The sequence below is a fragment of the Cololabis saira genome, chromosome 1, assembly GCF_033807715.1.
Source record: "Cololabis saira isolate AMF1-May2022 chromosome 1, fColSai1.1, whole genome shotgun sequence".
In the NCBI taxonomy this organism is placed as follows: Eukaryota; Metazoa; Chordata; class Actinopteri; order Beloniformes; family Belonidae; genus Cololabis; species Cololabis saira.
The window spans coordinates 38,755,067-38,766,970 of record NC_084587.1 but is presented as its reverse complement, the minus strand read 5'-3'; positions in this window follow the sequence as shown (position 1 = coordinate 38,766,970).

Here is an 11,904-nt window from a genome sequence, read left to right as displayed (position 1 = left end):
AGACTCAAAAACAACCATTTTCACCTGTTTCAAGTAGATTTTCACTTAAAATAAGTAGAAAAATCTGCCAATGGAACAAGATTGTTTTGCTTGTAATGAGAAGATAATTTTTTTTACTGCTATTTCAACATTTAGAGTCATCACCAGAAAAATAACACCAGAAAAATAACTTATTTGAAAATTTTCACCTGTTTCAAGTAAATTTTCACTTGAAATAAGTAGGAAAATCTGCCAGTGGGACAAGATTTATCTTCTGATTACAAGCAAAATCTTGTTCCACTGGCAGATTTTTCTACTTATTTCAAGTGAAAATTTACTTGAAACAGGTGAAAATGGTCAAATAACAAGTTATTTTTCTGGTAATGACTCTCGTTTTAAGTGTAATGAGATTTTTTTTTACTAAAAATTAGACATTTTAACTAGAAATAAGACAAATATTCCTGGTAAGATTTTGAGTTTTTGCAGTGACCGAGACTGCATTTGAAAAAGTTCAAATTTTCTTGACACAGATAAGCTACATAGCAGACTTCTGTGATGAGTGCTGGACGTGTTGATTGATACTCTAGTTAAGTTCTGTGACTCGTAACCTTGCCATACCTTAGCTTCGACTGAATTGACGCCACTGGTTGTCATGTACAGTCAGGGAGATGAGGGGGTTAATCAAGGTAAGGAAACTGGACACCGAGACATGAGGAGGGCCAATCATTTTTATTTTTTATTTTTTTATTTGGCAGACTAAACAGCCAAATGTTACATTGTTGGATGAACTTTGAAAATTAAATTGAAGTCCTTTAACACACATTTTGAATCAGTTATAGCCAGTGCCATATGTTTATACGGAAGAGTATTAGGGCCATGCAGGAGAAAACATTTTTGAGAGGGGAAGATTTTTTTTTATTGTGCACTTCGAGAAAAAAGTCAAAATGTCGAGAAAAAAGTCGAAATGTCGAGATTAATGTTGAAATACAATTTCGAGAATAAAGTCGAAATTTCGTGAATAAAGTCGAAATTTCACCTTTTTTCTCAACATTTCAACTTTATTCACGACATTTTGACTTTTTCTCAACATTTCGACTTTTTTCTCGAAATTGTACTTCAACATTAACCTCGACATTTTGACTTTTTTGACAACATTTTGACTTTTTTCTCAAAATTTTACTTCAAAAATACATTTCAACATTTCGACTTTTTTCTCGACATTTCAAATTTATTCACGAAATTTTGACTTTTTTCTCAACCTTTCTACTTTTTCTCAAAATTGTACCTCAACATTAAACTTGACATTTCGATTTTTTTCTCAACATTTCAACTTTATTCACGAAATTTTGACTTTTTTCTCAACCTTTTGATTTTTTTCTCTAAATTCTACTTCAACATTAATCTCGACATTTCAACTTTTTTCTCGACATTTCGACTTTTTTCTCAACATTTCCAATTTTTTTCTCGAAATTTTACTCCAACATTAATCTGGACATTTAGACTTTTTTCTCAAAGTGCATAATGAAAAAAAATCTTTCTCCTCTAAAATATTTTTTTTTTTCTCCTGCCTGGCCCTAATACTCTTCCGTATGTTTTGCATGACCCTATAACATGTAACAAGCATCTGTGTAAAGTGCCACCAGGCGATATTTACCACCTAGGTTAGAGGGTTTCCTCTAAAGATGGAGGTTAAGTCACTTTTATAGCACAGGCCAAGATCCAAGCCATTTTTAAGACCGCACGCTGTTACAAGTGCATACAGATTTTGCTAAAGTGTAGCACATAGTATGCAGTATATAACAGTTGCACTCATGTGAGTGGATTGCACAGATATCGCTTTGTTTGAGAAAAGAACACAAAATTACTGTATGTATCTTCTGTCACGCGGATGCAGTGCTTCTCTCTTCACCTTAAGCATACTGCACAGCTGATTTTGGTATCCTATAACTGAAGGGTGCCCAAACCCGGTACAGTACATTAGGCCTATACCTTTGCAGAGCTGTGAAGTAGTGCGCAGGTGCTGCAAGAGATCACCACCAGGATGGGAGTTGAAAGCCTGCTTGCCCAGAGTGTTCTAAGGTCGGGAGACTGCCAGAACTAAATGAAAATGAATCAAATATTCCTTCAAATGAAAGTGAAACCAGTAATTTAATGCGAAATAAATACTTGGTCCTGCTTCGAGTTACAATAAATGCTTTCCTCAACATAGCCCATGTTGCAGACAGACAGTTTGTTATGTGCAGATATTTATAAATGTATCAGTACTGAGCTCTGGGGGGGCAGGGTGGGCTACTGCTGACTGGGTGTAGGTAACAGAGGGATGGAAGTACTACATCAGGTTTACTTTGGGAATTTCATTATGTAACATGAAAATCTGCAGGTGCCATGTTGTCTCTGGTAGCAATAGTTATAAATGACATATCTGATATACATACATTCAAGATATTCTGTTTAAATTTATTTTTCAAGTAATAATGTATACGTCAAGAACAAATTTGCTTAACATTCTGGACCTCACATCCAGTAGTAGTTAATGTGTCGCCCATGGTTTATGTATATATAAACCCCTTTAGAACACAATTTAATTATTTTTAGAAGATGGAAAGATTTTGGTAACACACCAAATAAACAACATTTAAAGCAGCACGGCTTCACAACCACAATAGAAGTAATCATTTTCTTTTACCCAGACATCTGATTGTAAACAATTCTAAGCTGAAGCGATGTACTTTGTTTGAAAGGAAACGCTAATAAACTCAGATTTTTTCTCTTCTTATAATATTGTTATTATTAGTAGTAGTATTACGTGAATACATTTACATGAACATTGTATGTAGATAAGTGTAAAATAAATAATTCTGTAGAATATCTTTCACATTCATTTGATTACTTTCATACCATCTCTTCTATTGTATAATAAAATGCTGTGCTAGGAAAAGGAAGACATGTTTGTAGACTAAATACTTGCAAAATACTTTTACGTTCCAGTTCTCTGGTGTTTTCTACATGTTGCTCATATATTTTGCATCTCTTCTTTCAGATATAATAGATTTATTTTTAAACAAGGCCAAAGGTATATAACGTAATGAACAGGGTTACAACTGTCTCGGCCAAATAACAATAAAATACATCTATTTTGGTACCGGAGCATATAAGCCTTCATAGGAAAGACTTCTCAGACGCTGATGACAATATGTTCCCATAATGGTAGGGGTATTTACATAGATGGACTGCTATCATGTTGCAGCAAGTGTTTGATGTCAATGAGTCCGGTCAACGCTCTGCCTTGAGGACTGGCAAAAATCCTGGATGTTAAGATGAGCTAGTCCTCTGGATTCAGATTTCTTTATTTGTCGTTGTGCTAGTCCTCTGGATTCAGATTTCTTTATTTGTCGTTGTGCTAGTCCTCTGGATTCAGATTTCTTTATTTGTCGTTGTGCTAGTCCTCTGGATTCAGATTTCTTTATTTGTCGTTGTAGATGAGGACAACGAGAACTGCAGTTTTCACTTCCACATTTTAACATTCAATACAAGGGCAAAAAAACTGAATGAGAATAAATAGGAATAAAAAAAATCTACAACAAGCTAGAACCATAAAAAACAAAAGTTTGGTAGTGCAGTCACCTCAAAGCTAGAAGGTCCTGGGTTCAATTCCCGCCAGGGACGCTGTGGGCGCTGAAGTGCGTGTTAGTTTCCCCATGACTTCAGTACCCACACTCTGGAGGGGTTGGCGAAAGGGCCTTTCTGTGTGGAGTTTGCATGTTCTCCCCGTGTTCCCCTGGGTAGCTAATGGGAGCTACCCTCACAAAAACATGCAACAGTCCTGGGCCATACATGCCCCCTCTGGCCAACCGGGGCACCAGAAGGTGGGGGAAGATACGCACTACAGAGAAGCCTCACCTGTCTGGTGAAAAGATGCGGCCTGCTCACTCCTCAGGTTAATAAGGAGACTTGAGCTCAGTGCAGGGCCCTCCCGGGGTTGGTAGAGGGAGCAATGCCCAGGACTGATATTTAGGTAGGAGCACTGGGCGATGAAAAGTGGGAAAAAAATCAGGATAAAAAAAAAAAAAAAAAGTTTCATAGACACATAAATACAATCATTCCCAGGATACATAAACATGAGAATAGAGGGTATGCATTGACGTCACTTCTCCACTGGACCAGCCCCCTTACTCACACTGAGTGGCAAAAATGGCTGCAACTAGTGGAGAAGACGGGATAACAGCCGATTACCGGCTTAAATTAAAGGCAGTTGGACTTGACAGTGACCCCAAGAACCAGTGGCCCATGGACATTAATATTTGGCCACAAATCCAGTTTTCTGATATTTATATGTACTTAATTTCTACACCGGGGAAATACACAAAGCAAAGCTTGAAGGCATACAAAAGTCTTGAAGCTTGGTCCGACTTCAAGGCAGGATTTGTTGGCGAAATTAAAGTGATGAGGACACCGAACTTTATGATTTGACCGTTTAACTTTAGCTACCCAAAAATCCAACATTACCTGATACAAAATGGGAACCGCAAATCCACGTTTCGGTGCCTGGAATCCAGTTGTTTCTGCGAATTGCAGCGACCCATTTGTCTCTCTTAAGCTTATTTTTCGGCAGTCTGTAAAACGATAACTCAGATTTCTTGCTAAATCTATGAGTACAGTCGATCCCACAACAGCTCTTTCCCATTTTAGATGTTTTCGAGTTGCTCAAACTGAAAGTCTACGCTGCCACTCAGTCTTTCTGCCACTCAGTGGGCGTAACCGGCTTTGAAGTCGCATCTGTGACGTCATGCGCATTCTATAGCATTTTAACTTTTTTCATGGATGATATGACATAAAGGTAATTATTGCTCATAAAACAGTGAGCATAAAAAGAATTGCACTAGTATTGGATATTGAAATGACCTGAATGTGAATGTGACAGAGAGACTTGCAGCTGTAATTGTTGCATAATGATGATGGGATGTTTCTTGTTTGATCACAATTACAAATACATTTACCTGCAAAATTCTTGGCATATTATGCACATAAATCGATAGATACAAACCCTCTAAAATGTATTTTAAAGGGCCGTCATTGTCATTCATGCTCTAATTGAGAGTATATTGGGTTACAACCCTGACCAACTCATAAACACAATTCTGTCACTCGGGGCCCCAGGTCTATAAATGTCCTTTGGTGAACCGTTCAGATTGATAAAGGATGGGTGAGTCATTGACCAAGATCCCTTTTATCTTATTCTATGATTTCCATCAAACCTCAAGATCTAATCTAATCAAATCAAATCAAATCAAATCTAATCAAATCTAATCAATCTGTATTTGTATAGCGGTTTTCATGCAAGTAAAAAACGCAACACAAAGCGCTTTACATAAAACATAAAACTTAATAACGCTGAAATATGGTTAGGCAAAAACATTGAATCCAAGTTGAAGCCATGTCTGCGACAAACAGAATACGTTGATTCATCATTGATTACATGCTGGCATTAGAATGGGATGATTGATTGATGGTTGATCCACCATCAATCTTCAACCTTTTTGACCATAATTCAACAGTAATTTAAAATTTTTTGCTATGATTGCAACAGTATTTTCTACTTGCATACATCAGTGAAATGTTGCTCACACCTTAACAAAATGCAGAGGAATGGACTGGCAGACGTGTCTGGGGTTCATGAAGCCTAAACATGAAAGAGGAACTTATACATAGCATTCACAACATAACAAGCCAGTTCAAGCCATGAATCACGAAAAGATGGTGCCGCGAAGACATCTCAATATAAACTGTGTATGGCCACACGTCAGACAACTGAAGTATAAGATTGCATTCACAAATCAAGTTTTTTTTCTGATGTTTGGTGTGTGTGTATGGAGACCCTTATGGCCATTTCGCACTAGTCCCGCCTCAGCTCGGTTCTACCCGCCACGGCCCCGTCTTGGCTTTTGCACTAGGGCTGAGACGGGTAGAGCCGCTCCAAGCAGATACTTTTTCTGTAACCATTCTGGCGAGGTTCTATCCGGGCTGAGCCGGGACTATTTCTGACGTCACCACCCTCCACGCCACTGATTGGTCGGGGGCGTCAGACGTTTGAATCAGGAAGCGGGAGTCAGCGCGAGCCCGACTCGCGGCGATTTTATTATAAAGCGCAAAACGTCTGTTTGGGGATCCAACTCTGAGGTGCAAATGTTCATAAACCTGGTGGCTGAGGAGAGAATTAAAAAAGGGATGTAGACGGGCTGTTTTACTCTCAGCCGCTCGCGGCTCCAGCTGATTTCTGATCAGCGCCGACATGAACAAAGCGGTTGCGCAATCGAGTACGTCACAGCAGCTTCACCCCAACCTGCCCACTTCTCCCCTGGCAGTGGAAAAACAAACGGGGACAAAACGGGTAGAGGCGGGTAGAGGCGGGTAGAGGCGTGACGAGCCGAGTCGGGCCGAGTAAGGACTAGTGCAAAAGGGCCATTAGGGGACACAGGGAGACTCTTTTCTTTTGCGTTAACTAGCAATAGTTTTGCGTTCTCTTGCAATAAGGTATGCAGGTAATGCAGCACCGTCATTCTGGTACCACAAGGTCTGGGTAGTCCTTGCAACAACTGTGTCCGCTTCAATGTAGTTCAAACTTCTCAGACTGATACGAAACCCATGCCTTCAGGCGAGCGATTATCTCTGTATTGCAGACCAATCTCAAAATTAAACTCTATAAACCTAAGGGTGTGGGTGCTTCATTATTGTGTCCACAGTGAACAAGTAAATATACTGCATCATTATTGCGATGAAACGCAAAAACGTATTCCTAGATAATGCAAAAGAAAAAAAATCTCCCCATGTCCCCTACGTTGAGTGGTTCACTCCTTAAAACAAGTACAAAAAAAGCTTTTGGATCGTTTGGGTTCCTCTGCAGTGCTTTCACACGTGCCTTACAGGCACAGGAAGCCGTGCTCGTTAAGCCACCGCTCTTCCCCTGTGGTAATTTGCTCTAAACTGAGACTGAAGTGAGGTGGCGCAGCGCCACATCAGTGTGTGATTACACGCAGCATGCCGACATCACAGTCATCTGAGTGACAGGAGCATCACCGGTGGGATCCGCCATGCTGGCTTACTCTTACGCACAGAGCCCATCTCCCCGAGGTTTCACCTCAGCTACTACCTACCAAGGCAGAACAGAGGTGCAACAAAAATGTTCCGGTTTCCCGCCTGGAGCTTTTTGCATACCAAATGATGCAACATACGTCCTGCTGTGCAAATGCTGTGATAAAGTAGCAAACAAGACTATTAGGGGGAATAAAAAGACAGCGATCAGTTTAAGTTTTAGTAAGTTCCACTCAGTTAAAATCTGTCAGATAGATTTGCAGTTCAAAACTTTAAATTCTCTGTTAATTCTCAGTTTACTTCTCCAATCATTCTCTATTTCATTCAACTGTAATTGTTTTTTATTGAATGTTTAATAGGTCCCGTAAAAACATTAAAAGTTTGTGTAGCTAAATTTAATTGTTGTAATTTTGACTAAGGAGAAATTCTTATAATACCAAAGGAGTTCCCAGCTTGTGTCGAACTGTAACGCTGATCAACGAAGTAAACTTCACAGTGTTACGTTAAGCTTTGCCTCAAAAGCACCTCACGAAGAGTTTAAGGTTTACAATGTCTGACTAAAATGTATGTTTCGTTTTTTCCTAGCGAGGGTGGAGGTTTTTTTTTTTTTCTTTTGCTCACAAGGATCAGTGACATCAGGTAATCCACCAATCTAGTGCAAAATGCTTTGTGTCATTTCCTTACACATGCCTGCGTGGTCTCTTCCCGGGCTTTGGTCACACTGCCTCCTGCTACACATTTGTTACTGCTTCATATACGTTTTTCCTGCTTTTGACACAAACATATGACCTAACAACACATGGGTACGTCCAACAGACAATATCTATTCTGTGCAGCATGAGTTTGGTCATGCTTTTTTTTTAGAGTGCACCTCTTATGTAACTATTCAAAATCATTAACACTTTAGTAATTCCCAAAGTTAAATTATATACAGCAACACAAAAGAGGGGAGTTATTAAGGAAAACATAACTCATTTTAATATGTAAAGGAATAGATAAATAAATAAATAACATAAAGCTGGCAAAGGAATGTACAGTCCCGTCCTCTTTGCTGCTTCCACTAAATTATCCACCCTGATGCTGTTTAATGCAACACTTTATTCCCTACACTAGGTAACAACCAGTGAACCCTCAGGCTGGTGTTCCCAACTGTTAACCAAGTTGGGAATATCATGCAAGCCAAATGGCCTGTGTCATATGACCTCAGTGTGAAATCTCAATGGTGACACGCTGTTTTTGCATATAAGATGAATTGTGCTGCGGTAAAGTACATAACTTACCGAGGTGGTGCAAATGTCATGAGGGAAGGGAGAGACTGGCTTCTTCCGTAAAAGATCAAATTAGTTTTCCAAGTAAATTTTGATTCATTAAGCTTATCAAACCTTTGTTTAATCATTTTAGAAAGGGCCATTAACCTCAAAATCAGCTTTGGAGCCCAACAAATTATTTCTCCTGTAAATTTATTTAAAAAATTTAAAAAAAAGTCCTGTATATTATGTAATGGATAATAAGAGTAACATACTTTCATTATTTTATCTGATGCTCATTCTTAGTTAATGTCAGATGAAATAATGAAAGCTTGTTTTGTGCTTATATGGATCAGGACGCCATGAGGATTTCTTTATGGACGTCTTGGTGTCATTGTCTCTTCAATTAAACAGTGCTGCTGCCGTTTAAAAGATCCTGTACTTTCTCTTTCACGCCAGTTGCATGACAATCACTTTGAATTGGACTTTTTCCTTGACCTTTTCCTGGGAACCATGTAGGGAAAAAAAAAGAATAAAGTCTGCACAATGCCAAATTTAAATATGTGTACCGGTACGCTCATAAAGCTCTGCTGAGATCTGCTTTGTGCTGGACGGGGTAGCGCAGCACTGCTGATCAGAGCTTTTCCAGGGGAAACAGCTCCCACCTGCACACACAAACCGGCTTTATTGGAGCCATGTGAATAAAGTTCATCAGTGAAATTATGGACTTTAAAAAGAAAAAAAATGGTAGAAAGACACTAAGCAGCCCTCTAGAGAGAAACGGAGTGAACAATAGAGTGATAATTAACTCTGGGATCATCAATACAGACAACCTCTTTTACATGAAGATAATAAATCCACCGACTGTTTGTTTAGACATATTGATTTGTGGGGCTTTAAACATTTACTGATGTCTCTTCCCAAGTCAAAACACACACAAGTTGTCTCCACCAGAAATTTCTTGCTTCTCTTTGTCTTTCACGTTTAAGGACATTTTTAATAAGACTGTGGCACTTTAACAAGAACATAGTGATGGCTAAAAGGAAGTTTGGGTGTTAAAGCAGATGGCTGACAATTACAAGTAACCAATTATGACACAGAGAATATGGTCCAGTTTCCAAACAAGCTGTGTCACTGTGTAAAATGGTTGAAATATGCAAAAGTAATCTTAAAAAATGAAAAACGTAAATAAAAACAGAACGCAATGATTTGTAAACCTCATAACCCATATTTTGTTTGCAGCATAAAAGACACAAAAAACATAAATGTTGAAAATGAGGAAATGTATTGTCTAAAACAAAATAGATAAATAAGGTCAGTTTTTATTGAATGGCAGCAAAATGTCTAAGAAAAGGTGGAGTGCTGCAATGTGTCTCATCCCCTCTTCTTTTGACAGCATTTTTTCTATGTTTTTTTTTTTTCCATTTCATGACACACCAAATGTTTTCAAGTAATGAAAGGTCCGGACCGAAGGCAGAGCGGCCCAACATCCAGACTCTTCCACTACTTTAGTAATAGATGTGTGCTTCAGCATTGTTTGCCAAAAAGATGAAAGACGGGAGCACATGTTGAGCACTTGTCCAGAAGCCTCTGTATATCTTTCGGGGGGCACTCATGCGCCCTCATGCCATCAGATGCAGGCGTTTGAACTGAAGGCTCATAATAAACCTGGATGTGTAGTCCTGGATGGCAGCTCCGTGGCTTCCAAAAAGAATAAAATATTTTATGGGGCTGACCAATTACAGTTTCCTGCTTTGCATCAGTCCATTTAAAAAAAGCCTTGAGCCAGAGAAATTCCAGTGTTTCTGACTAGGAATGGGTGATATTTTACCGTTCACGACAAACCGTCAAAAAAATTCCTCACGATAAGAATTTGTCATCTCACGATAAAAAATGATAAATTCCCGTTGATGACGTTTTTGTGTAAAGCTGATTTATGGTTCTGTGTTAAATCCACGCACAACGTACGTGAAGGAAGGAAGGAAGGAAGGAAGGAAGGAAGGAAGGAAGGAAGGAAGGAAGGAAGGAAGGAAGGAAGGAAGGAAGGAAGGAAGGAAGGAAGGAAGGAAGGAAGGAAGGAAGGAAAGAAGGAAGGAAGGAAGGAAGGAAGGAAGGAAGGAAGGAAGGAAGGAAGGAAGGAAGGAAGGAAGGAAGGAAGGAAGGAAGGAAGGAAGGAAGGAAGGAAGGAAGGAAGGAAGGAAGGAAGGAAGGAAGGAAAGAACGGAAGGAACGGAAGGAACGGAAGGAACGGAAGGAAGGGAGAAAACAAGGAAAGAAGGAAGGAAGGAAGGAAGGAAGGAAGGGAGAAGAGGAAGGGAAGAAGGAAGGAAGGGAAAAAAGAAGGAAGGAAGGAAGGAAGGAAGGAAGGAAGGAAGGAAGGAAGGAAGGAAGGAAGGAAGGAAGGAAGGAAGGAAGGAAGGAAGGAAGGAAGGAAGGAAGGAAGGAAGGAAGGAAAAGGGAGAAGGAAGGGAGAAAACAAGAAAAGAAGGAAGGAAGGGAGAAAAGAGGAAGGGAAGAAGGAAGGAAGGAAGGAAGGAAGGAAGGAAGGAAGGAAGGAAGGAAGGAAGGAAGGAAGGAAGGAAGGAAGGAAGGAAGGAAGGAAGGAAGGAAGGAAGGAAGGAAGGAAGGAAGGAAGGAAGGAAGGAAGGAAGGAAGGAAAAAGGATAAATTCCCGTTGATGACATTTTTGTGTAACAAACATGGTGGATCTGAGAGTGTGATAGATTTATAGTTACAAAGGTGGAGTTGAATTGGTATTTTTTTTATCGTAATTTTTATCGTTATCGGGATAAATGCCAGAAATTATCGTGATACATTTTTTAGTCCATACCGCCCATCCCTATTTCTGACTCATATTTACATGAAGCCTCTCCTTACATGACAGAGCTCTGACCCGTCTCTATGGAGGGGACAGAGGACTGTGTTCTTAGACAGTGATTTCCAGAAATGTTCCAGACACAATGCAGTCATTTACAGTAATCAATTCAGTAATTTCAAGCATGATTATGTAATTTCCTTTACAGAGTCATATGTGTTTCTGGCTAGATTGCTGCCTGAGGGCAGGGAGGGTGATCACCGGGATTGAACGCTCATTTTCAGCCTTGTATGCACACAGATGAAACTTTTTGATGAAACAATGTTCTGTAGGTAAAGAGGATGAATTCAAGGTCTTCACAATTTTACACTGAAATCATTTTACAATTTAGAGACAGTGTTTCCTTGCAGACCAGTGACACTGCTCATCTTTACTTCTGAGACTCTGCCTCTTAAGTTGTGCCTTTTGTGCCCAGTCATGTCTCTGACCTTTGCTCAATTACCATTATTGATTGGAAATAAGCTTTTTCTCCAGGTGTTTCTTTTTAGCACCACTTACTTTTCCAGGCTTTTGGTCACCATCTTCCAACTTTTTTGAGGTTGCTGCCATGAAATTCAAAATGAGTAAATGTTTTCCATGAAATAGCAAAATGTCTCATTTTTCTATGCTCTATTTTGAATACAATATGGATTCATAAGATGTGGAAGTTATTACTTTTTAAATTTACATTTTACCCAGCATCCCAGCTTTTTGGAGTTGGGTTGTAAATAATGA